A 17,650-nucleotide genomic window follows, 5' to 3' on the forward strand; every position below is an offset into this window, starting at 1 on the left:
ACCTTCAGCCTGTGGATGTCTTTGCTATACTCTTCTTGTGAACAGCATATTGTCAAATCTTAATTTTATATCCATTCTGTTAATCTTTCTCTTAATTGGAGAGTTTAGATCACTAACATTCAGTGTTAGTATGGATACTTATTTGTTGTTTCCTAATATTTTGGTTCTTTGCTAAATTTGTCCTGCCTTGATTCTACTTAGTGGATAATTCTTCTGTGGAACTTCCTCTGTTTGGGAGCTTTGGGAAATGTTTCATTAGTTCCTCTGTGTAGAGTTTGGGTATTTTTTATAGTACTGGCTTGAGGTTCATGAATTGTTTTAGTTTATTTTTGTCATGAAATGTTTTTATCTCCCTCTCAAATTTGAAACTGGAGCTTTGACCTTGGCTGGCAGTTGTTTTCTTTTACGGCTTCAAATATCTCATTCCAGGCTCTCCTTGATTTTAGGGTCTGAATTGAGAAATCAGAAGTAAACCTTATTGGTTTGCCTACAAATGTGACCCCATGTTTCTCTCTTGCAACTTTTAATATTCTTTATTTCTTGGAGAGAAATAAATTGAATAGGTCTATTTGGAGTCCTGTAAGGCTCCTGTAGGTGTATGTCAATCTCATTTCTGATATGGGAAAAGTTTTCTGTAACTATCTCATTGAAGGTATTCTTTATGCCTTTAGTTTGTGTCTCCATGTTCTCTTCTATCTCTAAGATTCTCAGGTTTGGTCATTTAAAGTTGTCCCGAAGTTCTTATACATTCTATTCATGTTCTATAATATTTCCCCCTTATTGTATTCTGTGTACTCAAAATCTTATAGCCTGTCTTTAAGGCCTGAAGTTCTGTCTTTAAGGGCTGACATTCTATTTTCTATGCAATCTATCAGTGATGCTTTCAGTTGAGTTTTTAATTTGACTGATTGTATTTTTCATTTCTAGGGGTTTGCTTGTTTCTTTTCACTGTTTCTATTTCTTTATTAAAATGGTCTTTATCTCCTGCAATTGCTCTTTTAATTCCTTCCTTAGGTCTTTCGTTGCTTCACTAAACATTTTAATAATCACTTTTTAAATAAACTTTCTCTGAGTTTTCATTCACCTCACTATCAGTGGAATCCTTTGTTGGGGGATTTTGGACTTTGGGGAAACATTTGTTTGCCTGTTTTCTCAAGTTTTCAGATCTTGAATTTGTGCATCAGTTGAAGTGGATTCCCCTACCTCTTTTTTACATGAGTCCTTTTGTATGTAATTATCTTATTTGTTCTGGGACTTTTCTCCATTTTGGAGTGGAGGGTAACCGGGGATTAAATCCAGGGGCACTTGACCAGTGAGCCATACCCCCACCCCTATTTTGTATTTTATTTAGAGACAGGGTATCACTTAGTTGCTTAGTGCCTCACCATTGCTGAGGCTGGCTTTGAACTTGCCATTCTCCTGTCTCAGCCTCCCGATTTTTCTCTATTTTTGATATTTGAGTTGATGCCAAGGGGTCAAACCTATGTTACCTGCCTGACTGTTCCTCTTTGGATGCTTGCTTTTGGTTTGGGGCTTTTGTTTCCTCATTTCTTTAAGTTGGAGTTTGGTTCAGCAGCAGAGTCTCTAACTGTAAACTTTTGGTGTCTCTGTAGGTTCTCAGTACCTCACAGAATAGGATAAGACAAATAATAGTAACAACTGTGCAAACAACAAACAATACACAATGTTAAAGAAAACACCCAGTTCCTAGTATGATGTCTTCAACATTAATTGCCACCAATAAGGAGAAATGGCGGATTCAACAATTGTCAACAGTAAAAACAATAACAATGAACTGATCTGACTTTAAAGCAAACAGCAGCTGTCAACTGCATCATCCAAAGTAGTAATGATTGTATTAGCATTAATGGAGAGAGCAAAAGTTCTATAAGCCAATTAGTTCTGAAAGATGGTAAAAATACTGTTATTTGGAAGAAAAGGAAATGTATTAGGAAATTAGAAAAGACTTCACAATTTCCTAAAGTGAACTGAGAGAATGAAGATGAGATAGCAGGTGATGTTTATATGAAAAGAAGAGGAAAAAAATAGAAGAAGCAAGGTATTGGGGGAAAAGGGGAGAGAGAGAGAGAGAGAGAGAGAGAGAGAATAATACAGTTTAGCCATTAGCAGAAGATAAGAGAAACAAGAGTATAAAACAAATGAAAATAATACACCAAATCAAATATACAATCCAAAAACCTTAACCCTCAAAAGACAATGTTAGAAAAAAATACATTTTTTTCAATGTTAAAAATGAGCCAGGCACAGTGGCACATGCCTGTAGTCCCAGCAGCTCAGGAGGCTGAGGCAGGAGGATTGAGAGTTCAAAGCCAGCCTCAGCAAATAAGTGGAACCCAAGCAACACAGTGAGACTCTGTCTCTAAATAAGATACAAAAAATGGACTGGGAATGTGGCGCAGTGGTTAAGCATCCCTGGGTTCAATCCCCCATTATCAAAATAAATAAATAAATAAAGCTAAAAATGGGAGAAAAAGAAACAAGTGTATGTATATATGTCCCAGAACCAACCCGTACAGCCAGAATTCACAGCACATGCATAAACACACACACATACACATGCAAATTTTAAGTTAAACTAAATTTAAAAATTATTTTAAAATTTTTAAATCCAAAATCTTGACCTCCAATGAGCTCAAAATAATTGAGCAGATTGGGTGGTTACTGTCTATATCCAATAGTCTTTCCATTTCCTCTTGAGCTATGTACTGATAGAGCAAGGGGTGGGGTTTTTAACCACTTTCTGGTTTTGTGTTGCTCTCTGAGCTGCCATATGGAGCAGCTAAAGCTGTTTGTTATAAGACTCAGCTTCCCTTCTCATCAGTATGAGATGAGATGGGTTAGGACATATGTCAGTTGGCATTTTGTACACTGCTAGGGTACACTGATCTGGTCCAAATGGACAAAACTGCAGCATTCTGAGGGGAGCTCTTGCAGTCAGAGGTGAGGTCTAATCAGGCCTTAAGGGCTTTGTTGGGTGGTACCTTCTTTGGAGAAACTAGATGACCTGCCCCTGGGGATAGACAGCAGCTCTTCTGCACCTCTGGTTCTCAGGACCCTCCAAGGAAATCCAGTTGAGGGGTAGGTTGGCAGATTCTCCACTCACTGCTGCCCAGGAGCACAGACTTCCTGGGCTTAGTTGCTAAGTGTATCCCCCACTCCTCAGGTTCCTAGCCCTGTTTAGCTGATCATGTGAGCCACCAGATGTAAAGGAGAAGTGAGACAGGCCCCCCTTCACCCTTCCAACTCAAACTTCCTTGCGTATAATCTACTCCATTGCTGGTTCAATCACATTTTGTTGGGCCCAGCCTAGGTCACTCAATAGGCACCTGCCCAGGATATGTGACTGAGTGTGTGGCTTGGTTTGGTATTCTGATCTCCTAGTTCATTCAGTTCAATCTTCAGTTGCTGCAGCTGCACACTCACCTCAAAATGGCTCCCCCCTTCAGCTCTCCATGGCCAGTAGAGATACAGAGTGCACTTTTCAAACACCAGCACTCAGTGCAGCCTCTGGATCAGCTAAGATTAGTTGCATATTTTTATCTCAGGTTTCTTCTTACCAACACTATGTGCCCCTCCCTCTGTCTGTGGTGAATCCATACCAGCAATACCCGTGGAGCCACCAGGTCAGGTCCAATGTATTCTTTCTTCTTTCTTTCACACAAATTTCTGAGTCCCTAAGCCTCTTTGAATATCCAATATTAAATTTTAGTGAAATCCCTTTTTCATTCACCTAATTGAGAAACTGTGTGCCTGCTGCTTTGTTCCCATGCCATGGCACAGATCTGAATGCAGCTTCCCTCTACTCCAACATCTTCTGTCTCTATCATTAAGCAATTTTCAGACAAAATCAAAGACACAGTCCACAGATAAAAAAAAGAAAATAGCTGATAATTTCATCTCTACTCATGAAAAAATATCAGTCAAGCAATATATTCTCATTATGACTAGATTACAAGAAAGGAAAACATAGTGGTGTGTCTCATCCAGCCTCACACACTATAAGAATAGAACCTTAGTCTAATACACAGATCCATTATAGTTGTAAGGAGAAAAATCCAAGAATAGAAAACATCACCACCAAAAGAATGCTGAGAAAGCACTGTTCTTTTCCACAATTTTTGTTATCCCTTCTGATTCCATGCAGTTATAGGTAATAGAACACTTTAAATAGAAAAGAGTTTATTTACTTATTTCAGAAAAACAAGAAAAAATGAGCAGTATTTTAGCCAAAGCAATTAATCTCTCCTTGGGGAAATTCAAATCTCAGTTAGCACATGGGCTATATATTTTTTAATAGAGTTGAGCTGCAGCTTCTCTTCTTGCATAAAAATGGAATCATAATACAAAAGGCAAAGCCCATGTCCTTTTCAGAAAGTGTTTATGCTTATTAGTATATACACACACTTATTAGGATTGATTATCTTTTTCTGTGGCTCATATTCAACCCAAGGCTCAGTGGTAACACTGTCTCATTTACAGAATTTTTAACTCAGAATGTTGACATATCTTTCAGAGCAATTAATAAATCCTAATCCCTGCTCTCTCTCCCATTGCATAAAAGTTACAAATGTAAAAAACAATTCATTATGAAAAACTTCAAATAAGTCCCATAAGGAAGACTCTCCTTGAAACTCAAGAGCAAAAGATACACCTTAGGGATTAATTAAAAGTTAACTTTTCTCTAAAAACCTTGGAGAATTCTTGTCTGTATGATGCAACACCTAGGAAATTTCCTGTGAAGTGATGTAACTACAGATAGTTGCCATGGAGGCTTCATTTCAAATGTGTTTCAGAATTATTAGAGCAATTTTTTCTTATTTGTTTTTATTCTTATTAAGATAAACTTCACATAAAATTAGCCATTTGACCGTTTTAAAGATTATATACAGAAGCTTTTAGTACATTCATAATACTATACAACCATCAGTGCTACTGACTTCCAGGGCATTCAACCACGTCCAAAAAGAAACCCTATATATATCAAGCAGTCATTCACTATTTCCTCCTGCCTTCAATCCCTGGCAACCACTAACCTGCTTTCTGTCTCTTATGGGACATCCCTATTTTGAATGTTTCATTTTAAAGGATTTAAATGTGTGTGGCCTTTTGAATCTGGTTTCTTTCACTTAGGTAATGTTTTCAGGAATCATCCATGTTGTAACGTATATCAAAACTTTATTCCTTTTTATTACTGAGTAATATTTCATTGTGTGAATATACCAGATTTTATTTATTCATCTGTTTATGGCCATTTGGGCTGTCTCCTCTTTTAGGCTATGATATATAACATTACCTGAAGGTCAACCAAAGGTAAGAGTTTAGGGACTTTTCAAATCTCCTCTCAGTAGTATCTAGCCCTGGGCATGCATGTGACTTTCTAGAATACACACACACACACACACACACACACACACAGAGGAATATTTATTATTCAGCTTTTAAAAAGGAGATCCTATTGTATGAAGCAACATGGATGAGCATGACATTATGATAAGTAAAATAAGTCAGATGAAGAAAGGAAAAATCCATGTAATCACTCGTATATGTGGAATCTAAGTGGAAAAGCTGAATACACAGAACAGAGGCTACTGGAGATGGGAGAAACCTGCAATAGAGACAGGTAATTCAATGGGTACAAATTTCAGTGATTGAGGATGAATAAATCTAGAGAACTAATATACAGCATAAAGACTACAACTACTAATGGTGTATTATATGGAAGCTATTTTGGAAAGATTTTAGGTGTTCTCACAAAACAAAATAACAGATTATGAATCTGTTAAATTCTTTATTGTAGTAAACATTTTACCATGCATAGATGTATCAAAAATCATTATGCTGATGGGTACAGGGCACAGTTAGCTAAGAGATGTTATAGAACATAACTCCTAATGTTCTATAACAGAGTAGGATAACTATGATTCACACAATTAATTGAATGTTTTAAAATAGGTAATTTGATGTTCACAGCACAAAGAAATGATGCATGTCTGACGTGATAAAAAATGCCAATTACTCTGATCTAGTCAATACATATTGTACACATTTATTGAAATACCACACAGTACTTCATAAATATATGTAATTACTATACATCAAATAAATATATTTTTTAAAAGATTTTCATTAAAATATATGAAGAAATAAAAGTGATACTCTCATGTCCATAAATTAGATGAGGAAAATATAAACATTATCAACAAAATAAAGCTGAAAACTTGAGTGAAAAAATATAATCATGTTGTTCACCTTAAGCTTCTACAATTAAAAAAAACCTTCCTACTTTTTTTTTTTTAATAATGAGATTCATTATGCTTCCTCCATACTGAGCACTTGTGCCAGGAATGTGGGTTTCTGTCTTCAAGGCTTCTGCCAACTGGTTAGGAAGAGAAGAGCATCCAGGATACAAAGCTCTTACTGAGATGCAGTTTGTTCTCCTTAATTATGTGTTCCCCTAGTTGCTGCAAAGTTTTTAGTCCCAAAGTTCTAAGAAAGTTAATTACAAACATTTTTTTCCAGTTTATTTGTTGCTTCTATGGATGGAGGAGAGGCGAGCTTTTAGAGTCCTCTACTCCGCCATTTTCGCTGACACCACTCTAAAAGCATCCTCCCATGACTTTTTCCCCATCTTTATCTCAGCTGAATGACAAGTTATATGGTCCCACTAAGTACTCAGACAAAAAACTGGAATCAGATTGATCCTGGTACAAATTCTAGTTAATCAGCCCTAGATGATTAACTTAACCTCTGAACTTCAAATCTCTTATCTTAACATAAGGATAATAATATTACAACCCAAAGAGTTGGGGTTATTAATGATTCCATTACTGGCACCATGATTAAAGGTATAAATTTATGATGCAATGTAGATTTCCTTGTCTTTACTACTACAACCTGAAGTTTAGAGACTTTCCTATTCCTAAGAAAAAGGAACACAGGGAAGATATAGTTAATGGCTTGGATATGAGGGAGTTCGATGAAATCAAATGAAACCATGTATTTTAAAATGCAACACTAAAAAAATATCAGAAGTATATATAGTATGCTCTCACTTTTGGATAAAAAAAGGCATATGAATCCATAGAAAAATATCTATAGAAAGATAGACATTAAGTAGTAAGGAATGATAATCATTGGTTAAGGAAGTATGGTGTTTTTAGTTTCTCATTTTTTTCTTATCTGCATATTATCATTTTACATGAATATATACTGATTTTGTATATTTTAGAGTACTTCTACATACAGTAATATTACTGTATTTTATTTTAGGTCACATGAAATCACTAAATTTAACTTGTTGAGTGACTGCCAAACTTCTCTATGGCTGCACCATGTGTACGAGTTCCATCCTTATACATCCTTATACACTTATACACTGTTGGCAGAACTATAAATTCGAAGTCATTAGAGAGAGAAAACATCATGGCAGTTGCTCAAAATACTAAAAATAGAATTGCAATCCCACCACTGGGTATATATCCAAATAAAATAAAATCAATGTGTTCGAAGGAATATCCACACTCCCACATTTATTGCAGCACTATTCACTATAGCCAAGACAGGGGATCAACCTAGGAGTCCATCAATGGATAACTGCATAAACAAAATTGTGGGGGGGGGTGTGTGTGGGTGCACGCGTAATGGAATATTATTCAACATTAAAAAGAACAAAATCCTGGCATTTACAACATGGATGAAACTGGAGGACATTATATTAAGTGAAATAAGCTAGAAACAGAAAGACAAATACCACATGATCTCATTCATACATGGAACCCTAAAAAACTTATCTCATAAAAAGGCAAAATAGAATGGCAGTTATTAAATGCTTGGTGGTTAAGGCAGAGAGAATTGGAAGATGTCAGCCAAAGGATATATAATAACAGTTTGATAAGAAGGAAGAAGGCCAGAATGGGACATATAGAGATAAATAAATAAATGATTTCCTGGATCTGGGGTTTGGGGGCAGGGTGAAGGAGGCAGATAGTTGTTTATTAGGGGAGAAATTGGGAATGACAGCTGATGGTTATAGAGTTTCTTTCTTGGGTAAAATTGATTGTAGTGACGGTTACAAAAAACTCAGAGAATATACTTAAAACCATTGAATTATATAGTTTATAAATTGATAAATGTAAAGATATGGGAATTACACTTCAATAATGAAGTATAAGGGTTTCAATTTCCCCACATCCTAATCAACACTTATTGCCCATCATTTTTACAACCTTCCTACTGGATGTGAAGTGGTGTCTCATTGTGAGTTAATTTTGTAATTCCCTGATAGCTAATGATATTGAGCCTCTTTTCATATTTTTTTCTTTGGAGAAATGTCTAACATCTATTTTCACATTTGTTGATTACATATTTAGAGTCAAATCTAAAAATTCATTGCCAAATCCAAGGTCATGAAAAGATCTCCCAGTGTTTTCTTCCAAAAGTTTTGTAGCTTTAAAAGCAATTGCTTTTTAAAATCAGATTTTACTCTGCCTTTTTGTTTGAAATGTCCCAAGACTTCCCAACAATCCTCTTGGGTATCAAGATAATTACCATCAATTGCAAGACTTTTTGCTTTGACCATAGGTTCACACTAAAAATGAAACCAAGTAAATAGTGATTTGGGAATCAAAGCATAAAATATAAAATTATGAAGCAATAAGAGTGATTGAGGGCTGGGGATATGGCTCAAGCGGTAGCGCGCTCGCCTGGCATGTGTGTGGCCCGGGTTCGATCCTCAGCACCACATACAAACAAAAATGTTGTGTCCGCCAAAAACTAAAAAAATAAATAAAGAAATATTAAAAATTTTCATTCTCTCTCTCTCTCTCAAAAAAAAAAAAGAGTGATTGAAACTTTTAGTGGAAAACTAACATGTAAGAAGTCAAGAACAAACTTTTTGAATTCCAGCATAAAGGAAACATATAGGAGAGAGATCCAATCCCCAAATCAAGTCATTTTACTTTTGATCTGTGAGAGTGCTCTATTCTATTTCCAGTTTTGCCTACCTTTAACCCTGACCTAATGTGAATTTTCCTGAGCTTCTCTGAACACAGGAAGGAGCAGCAACAGATCTCATCTTGTTTTCCTCTGCTCCCTTATTTTACTAAAAACAAACTATATTCCAAGTATAATATGCCCAAATTTTTAAGCTACAAAATTCTCAGTTGATATAATCTGATTCTTCTCTAGCAGAACACTATTTCCTATCTAGAATCACAATGACTGGCTTTTCAGCAATCCTAGGACTTGAGCCCAACTATCAATTTATTATATCCAATTTCAAATGCAAAGCAAACCTAGTTATTGGCATGAATATACAATGTGACCTCTTGCTTCTTTTTGTATTTTCTTTCATTTTCTACACCCAAAACACATACACAATCTTTCATAAATACATAACTGAAATAACATTAATGTTTTTGTGGGTGTGTATGATCCTTTGTTCTTTATTCTTTTCCTTTTTCTTTGATGATATTGTGCAAACATAGCCTAGAAGTACCTACAACAATTCCTCCATGGTCTTTTAACATTTATACCTATGTGCATCAAAATTAAATTATCCAAGTTTCATCAATACTAACACATATGACCTATCTGGGTGCAAAATTGTATACTCATTTTTTCTTGGTGTTAGGGATCAAATCCAGTACATGCTAAGCACTCATTCTATCACTAAGGTACACCCACAGCCTTGTGCTCCTTTTTGAAATGCTTTCTCAGGACCCAGCACATCATGTTCTCACTCTATCTATTTCCCTCTGATACAGGTGCTAACTAACCCCCTAGAAGTGAAAGGACACTTGCTGCATTAGGTCACAGAACTTTATAGAGAGAGAAAAACCAAAGGTGATTTACAGATGCTAAGGACAACTTACATTTCTATAGCAACTGAGCATTGGAGGGGAAAAAATATGTTCATGCACAGCTAACACTTTAAGGTATTTTTAGTCTTCTTTTGATAAAAGAAGTAAGCAAGTAGAATAACTATAAGTAGAACAGTAAGTAGAATAACTATAATCACGCTACACAGATTTGCGATAATGTTTATTTTACATTATTACATTCTGATAAATATTGTAAGATTACCTATATGAGAAGGAAGATCACTAAAGCAAAATATATGTACACAAAACCAAGAAACACACAAAAAATTATCTCTAAATATGTGAGCTGGTTATAGGTAGTATAAACTCCAGTTGCTGCCCACTTCCTCTAATCATCCTCATCTCTGAAATACTCCCTAGCAAGCTTGACTTCTAGAAAATGTTAGTAGTAAATAAAATAAGTTAAACACAGAAAACAGTCCCAAGGGGGATATGCTTGTACCTGGCCTTAGCAGAGGTCTCTAACCTAAAGGAGAATGGAAGCAGAATATTACTCTACAGACTGCATTCCCAGGAACAAGGCAAGAAGGCTTCCAAGCTCCTCTTTTTTGAGGAACAATCTATTTGAGCATCATAGTGGGAAACCTTGATCATTTTATTTTTCTTATCAGCTCCATACCTCTATGTACTACTTCATCAGAAATTGATTATTTGTGGACCTCTGTTAACTGTTTTATTATTATTCCTAAAATACTGATGAACTTTATATTAGAGAAGAACACAACTTTGCATTGAAGACTACATATCACAGCTCTATATCCTTATATTTGTCATAGCTGTTCATTACATGCTGACCAAGAGCTGCTGTCATTTCATCAAGTCAGCTCCCTGCCAATTGTTGTGGAATTTATAATGGGATTGAGTAGTTCAACAACTTGTATTAAAACTATACTTTTCTGGTGCTGGGGTTGTGGCTCAGTGGTATAGCACTCGCCTAGCATGTGTGAGGCACTGGGTTCGATACTCAGCACCACATAAAAAAATAAATAAAGGTATTTTGTCCATCTATAACTAAAAAAAATTAATTCTTTTAAAAAAATATACTTTTCTGAGTTACTCATCAACTCATCAGCCATTCCTTTTCTTATGCACTAGCATATATGATATTAATAAGACAAAGTTCTTCATGGCTCAATTGAATATTGTGGTCACTAGATTAAAGTACTTATTTCCTATACCTTTTTTCTTCAGCATCTTCCTCATCAGTTTCACAAAGGGCAAATCCAAAGTCTTCAACAGCAACTCTGTGATTCTTTTATAGACTGAGATTTTTAATGCTTCTGCCTTGTTTTCTCTTGGATTGCTCACTTCAGAAAAAGCCATATGCCTTGTAGTGAGAACTCTCAATCACAACTATGGAAAGGGGCATGCAGCAAGAAAGAAAGGCCTCCTGCCACACTGAACCCTTCTGCCAAAAATCATGTGAGTGAACTATCTGGGATTTGAATCTTGCAAACCTAGCCAAGCCTTCAATGAACAAAGCCAATCTCTTGAATACAACTCTGTGAGCAATTCTGAGCAACCTAGCCAAGTTGCTATCAAACTCCTGATCCACAGAAACTGGAAAATCATAAATGTTCACTGTTTGAAATTGTCAAGTTTTAAAGTATGTTAAATAGTTAGTAGAAATAAATGGTTAAGGCACATATAAAAGATATTCAATTAATTAACAGAAATTTAAATTAAAATAATACTATTTTTGGTCAGTATCCCTAGATATTCTATTCCTAGAGGTATAGTATATCAACTAAATTCTCTTATGAGACCATAAGAGGAAATTTACATTGATTGTGATACAAGGAGTAGGAGCAAAATGAGTGTCTGTCAATATACGACTGAGTAGGTAAAATGAAGTGTAATACAGTAGTGGAAACAACAAATTAGCTATGGACATAGCAACAGAGATTGACTTTAGAGGGACAATGCTAAGGTTTCAAAACTAAGAAAAAATGAGATATAAAACAGAACAGCACCTATGTATATTAAAATTATAAAGCACAGACTTTTGAGTAAAGTGCAGTACAGTAGGGCAGGTGAATGCTCCTGAAGCAACAAATAGAAAAAAATATATTACTTATAAAAATTGTATTTTGTGGCTATCAGGAAGCTATGGAAGAAATAAGAGTGAGATAAAGGGAAATTTCTGAGAGGACAGAACTATGCTGAGGCAAAATGACAATCTCCAGGAACTTTTAACCTACAGGAATCTTCTGCATCTGACCACCAACTTGTCATGGGCCTTGGTCCAAACACAGAGCCTCTGTTGGGGATAAATGAGCCATCAAAGCTTTCAAAGGTTGTTAAAGGAGTGGTGTGACATTTGGAAACTTGAGCGACTTCAAATACATGGCCAGTTTTACCCAGAGGACATTTGTTGAATGCTGGAGTTGTATGGACTGAGGACTAGAACAAAAGCTTCTAAAAATGCTAAGTGAAATCTCCTATACCTATACCCTGTGGTGCTTAGGAAACAAAGATATTTTTTGAGGGACTTGCATTAATATCAGTGATATATACTTTCTGACCTAGTCTCCCCTTCAAAACATTTGCCATATTTTGAAGCTACCTGAGGTAGAAAAATGAAGAGCTAAATGGAAATCCTCTAGAGAAGATAATAAAACTTCTAAGTCTTTTGAAAGGTAAGAGACAAAGACCCCAACAGTTTAACTAACTCAATAAAACATCTGGAAAGTGTGGTGAGCCGCCTCTGCCGTTTATGCAGACTATGGTCGCCATTACAAGATGGCGCTGACTCCGCTGTGGTATGTGACAAACTCCTTATTTGGGAGAATTGGCGCATGGTTTTTCAGCACCCTATGAGAAAGTTCCATGTGGCAGCTTCGCATTGGGGCTTGAGATGCTTTATTAAGGCTGGGAGGGGCATCCAGGGGATTATTAGAAGAAATATCAAGGGCCTGAATAAACCGCTGAAAGAAGATTCCTGAGTTGCGTCTTCCTTGCAGGCAAGGGGTCGCGACAGGAAAGGTCAAGTTTAGAAATGATAAAAACTAATATAGACTGAATCTTACTAGAACTCCAATACAAGTCTAATCATGTTCAGTTCCTGATTGAATTGTGATCAGTTCTCATTCCTGATGCCTAACAGAAGGAAGGAGAACCACCTTTGGTGAAAGATAGCATTATCTAAAAACCAAAAAACCATAAGTTTCATACACAATATTTGGTATATAACACATAATTACTCCATGTATAAAGAGTTAAGAGTATATGATTATATTAATCAACCTTCTGTTACTGTAAGAAATACCTGAAATAATTTATGAAGAGAAAAGTTTGCCTTGGCTCACAGTTTTAAAGGTTTCAGTCCATGATCAATTGACACCCCCCTGCCCCATTACTGTGGGCCTGTGGCAACACATCATGGTGGGAGTATGTAGCAAGGAAAATTGCCTACCTCATGGCTGGAAAGCAAAAGAGAGAGAGAAAGAGGAAAAGTCTAGGGTCCCACAATCTCCTTGAAGGGGCACACCCCAAATGACTTAAGACCTCTCACTAAGTACCACCTGTTAGCTTCTGCTACTTCCTAATAGTAGCAGGCTGAGGACTAAGACTTTAACACATGGGTCTTGGGAAACTTCCCAGATCCAGACTACAGTAATGACCAATAATGAAGACATGAAGTAAACAGTAAAAGCAAATAGAATTTTCCAGATTTGGAGTCTATGATAGATATTTTTAAATAACTCTGATTAGTAAAATCAAGAAAATAAAAGGTGGGTGAATTTGAAGTATGGGATCTCCACAAAAGAATCAAATGAAATTTTCTTGAATGATAATAATGCACTAACCTTAATGGAGTACAGATTACACAGGTGTATACATTTTTCAAACTCCATGCATGCATACTTAAACTTTGTGCATTTTACTATATATAAATTTTACCTCTAACAATATAGACTGTAAGAATGCAGAAATATAGTTAATTGTATACACGCAGAAATATTTAGGGAAAAGAGCATTAACGTCTACAAGTGTAACTCCCCTTCGTGTACAACCACAAGAACAATATCCTAAATTACACTCCATGTATGTATAATATGTAAAATATACTCTACTGTCATGTTTATCTAAGCAGAACAAATAATTTTTTTAAAAAAAGAGATGGCCATATCCCTATAGTGCGCTCTTTTAGGGTCCTCAGGGAAGAATAGAACAGGAAGGAAGAGCATGAGGAAAAGACTAACAGTAAACTAAGACGAATGGGGGGAGAGAAAGGGAGAGAGAAGGGAAAGCATATGGAAATGGTAGGAGACCTTCAGTGATACACAAAATTATAAGAGGTTATGAGGGGCAAGGGGGAGGGGGAAAAAAGGGAGAGAATTGAACAACAGCAGAGGAGGTAGAGAGGGAAGATGGGAGGGGAGGGGAGGGAAGGGGGGATAGTAGGGGATAGGAAAGGTAGCAGAATACAACAGTCACTATTATGCCATTATGTAAAAATGTGAGTATGTAACAGAAGTGAGTCTGCAATATGTATTTGGGGAGTTCAAAACCCAATTGAGTCAAATGTATGAAAGATGATATATCATGAGCTCTGTAATGTTTTGAACAATCAATTAAAAAAATGAAAAAAAAATGGATTGATGAGTAGATGAAGGGGTGGACAAACGAATAACAAAGCAAGCCAAGTACAATGCTAATGATAGAACTACAAATTACAGGTGTTCACTGTAAATTTTCAACTTTGTTGTTTAAATCACAAACTAAAATGTTGATATAAGGGGATATTATGAATGATGGTATTTCAATAAATTTGACATTTGCATTTAAAAGTAGACAACTTCTTCCAAAAAATCTCACTTATATAACACAGTGGTTTAAAATAGAACCCAAATTATTTGATACTTCTTCAAAATATAGAGCACATTTACTTTCCCTTGCAAGTGGGCCAGATTTAATGATTTCCTCCTAGTAAAAAAGAAAAAAACAGAAGTAGCAATTGCAATTTCAGAGATTAGGTCACAAGAGGCATTATGGCTAGCTGTTGTGTGTGTGTGTGTTTGTCTCTCTCTCTTTGACAGATTACCTGCACTGGAAAAATCAGTTGCCATGGCACCCTATGAAGAGACTCTAAGCCAATAACCACTGATTGAGTTTCAAAATACATACTGCAGCCCAGTCAAGCCTACAATAAACATCCTAACTCCATAGTGAAATGTTATAAACTTTCTTCCTAAGGAACAAGTCAAGATACCCACAGTCACATTTACATTCAGTATTGTAATAGAGATCCTAATCAATGCAATAAGGCAAGAAAAATAAAGGCATAAGGATTAGAAAGAGAAAAACTGATTTTTAATAGATGATATAATTATATAGATAGAAAATCCAAATGAATATACATTAGAATCAATAAATAAATGTAACAGGTTTGTCAAAAACAAAATCATTATATAAAAGTCAGTTTTATCTCCATATACTATAGACAATTAGAAAATCAAATAGTTTTAAAGATTCAGTTAGCAAAAATATCAAGAAATATTAAATATCTAGCAATATAAATTCAACAGAAGATGTGTAGAAATCCACTGAAAACTAAAAATTTCAATGAACAAAAATTTAAGAACTCAACAAAGGGAGGGACATGTTACATTCATGGATTCGAAAGCTTTGAGGTGTAAGGATCTCAATTTTCCCAAATTAAGCTATAGATTTAAAAGTTCTAATAAAAAATTCTGGCAGGTTTTCCCCCTGAAATTGATGAGTTCATATAGAAATGCAAAAGGTCAAGAATATCCACAGCAATCTTGAAAAAAACAAAACTGAGAGATTTACATTGCAGACCTTTTATAAAGCTACAGTAGTTAAAGCTATGTAGCAATAGTAGCACCAAAAGACAAACTGCTAACTAGAAGATAGTATTCTGATTTATGGCAATAATAAAAGTACATTACCACAAGCAACGGATCATCTTTTCAATAAATTGAGCTGAATCACACATGGAAAATACTGTGCTTTCACCTCCATCTCATTCGTTAAAAAAACCAATTCTAGATGAATTCAGGCCTAAGTGAGAAATATAAAACAAAATATTTTAAAAGAAGCTTATTGAATATTGGAATAAAGATTTCTTAAGTAGAATACTTAAAGCACTATTCATAAATAAAAACAAATAATACACTAACTTCTAGAAACACAATAAACACCATGAAGAGGATTGAAAGGTAACCAATGAGAGGGAGCCTCATAGCCACAATATTAAAAGGATTCCCACAAATCAATAAGCAAAAGAAAAACAGATAAAAGACTGAACATATACTTAATAAAAGATGATATCCATATATAGGCTATGGAGATATAGAGATATAGACATATATATCATTGGTTTTTAGCATGTTTAAAAGTTTATAAAAATGACTCTACTAGAAATACCCTGCAACTTTCTTTTTTGTTGTTGTTTTGCTCAATATATTTTTTAGAATTATCCATGTTACCATACCTCTAGTCTAATCATTTCCATTAATCTGTTTAATTCCATTGTCTGGCCATACCATACACATTTTAATATAATATGTAAAAATATCATTTACTTTTAGGGCTGGGGTTATAGCTCAGTGTTATAGCTTGCCTCATATGTGTGAGGCAGTGGATTCAATTCTTAGCACCACATTTAAATAAATTAATAAAATAAAGGTCCATCAACAACTAAAAAATATATAAAGTATATATTGTTTATTTTTAAATATGTAAGATTGAAAAATAAAAGATATTCAAAAGTCCAAATAGCCAATTTCATTAGTCATCAGAGAAATTCAAATTAAAGCCACAATACACTGCTTATACACACTTTTTGTAATAGTTTAGATCTGGAATGCCCTCCCCACTCCAGCAATGTGTAGAGGTGGGGCTTTTGGAAATGAATGTCTCACAGGGGCTCTAATCTTATAAATGGATTATTCTATTAATGAGTTCATAATTTAATGGACTATTAGGAGGTGGTGAAAATTATAGATGATGATTGTCAAGTTGGAGAATGTAGGTCACTGGGGGCATATACGGAAGAGTATATGTTATACCAGCTTCCTCTCTTCTCCTTCCCCCTTGTTCTGCCCCCTCTCCCCTACCTCCTTTTCTATCCCTCCTCCCTTCTGTCAACCAAAGCAATGGAGCTACCTGACTATGAATCTCTGTGAAAGCATAAGTCAAAATAAATCTTTCCTCCCTTAAGCTGCTTTTCTCAGGTATTTGGTCAGAGCAATGAAAGTTGACTAACACACCTTCTAAAATGACTAAAAAAAATTATTTTGAGAGAGAGAGAGAGAATTTTTTTAATATTTATTTTTTAGTTTTCCTCGGACACAGCATCTTTGTTTGTATGTGGTGCTGAGGATCAAACCCGGGCTGCACGCATGCCAGGTGAGTGCTACTGCTTGAGCCACATCCCCAGCTCAAAAAAATGACTAAAAAAATTTTTGATTAAAAAAAGTAATGCCAAGGATGTGGAGTAACTGGAACCCTCATAAACTGTTGGTGAAAGTGTACAATTATGTAACCACTTGGAAAACTATAAACATATGCATTGTGTTATGACCCAGCAATCCTCCTCAGTATGTACCCTACATAAAGACATACATGTATTTACCATAAAACACCTGATATAGTTCACAAAGCAATATTATTTTATAATATCGAGAATCCAGAAACCCAAATATCCATCAATTGGTGAATATATAGCCCTAATATCCAGAGTATACAAAGAACTCAAAAAATTAGACAATAAGTTAACA

General features: G+C 35.3%; 1 pseudogene across 1 annotated transcript in view; it reads right to left on the bottom strand.

Annotated features, from left to right (window-relative positions):
• The window catches only part of LOC106145341 (olfactory receptor 8B12-like), a 141,017-nt pseudogene that overhangs the window by 114,805 nt on the left and 8,562 nt on the right, over nucleotides 1-17,650 (bottom strand). The window contains exon 3 of the transcript XR_013437966.1: nucleotides 15,818-15,929. The product of XR_013437966.1 is annotated as an olfactory receptor 8B12-like (transcript). The remainder of the gene's footprint in view (nucleotides 1-15,817; nucleotides 15,930-17,650) is intronic.

The sequence above is a fragment of the Ictidomys tridecemlineatus genome, chromosome 4 (assembly GCF_052094955.1).
Source record: "Ictidomys tridecemlineatus isolate mIctTri1 chromosome 4, mIctTri1.hap1, whole genome shotgun sequence".
NCBI classification, from domain to species: Eukaryota; Metazoa; Chordata; class Mammalia; order Rodentia; family Sciuridae; genus Ictidomys; species Ictidomys tridecemlineatus.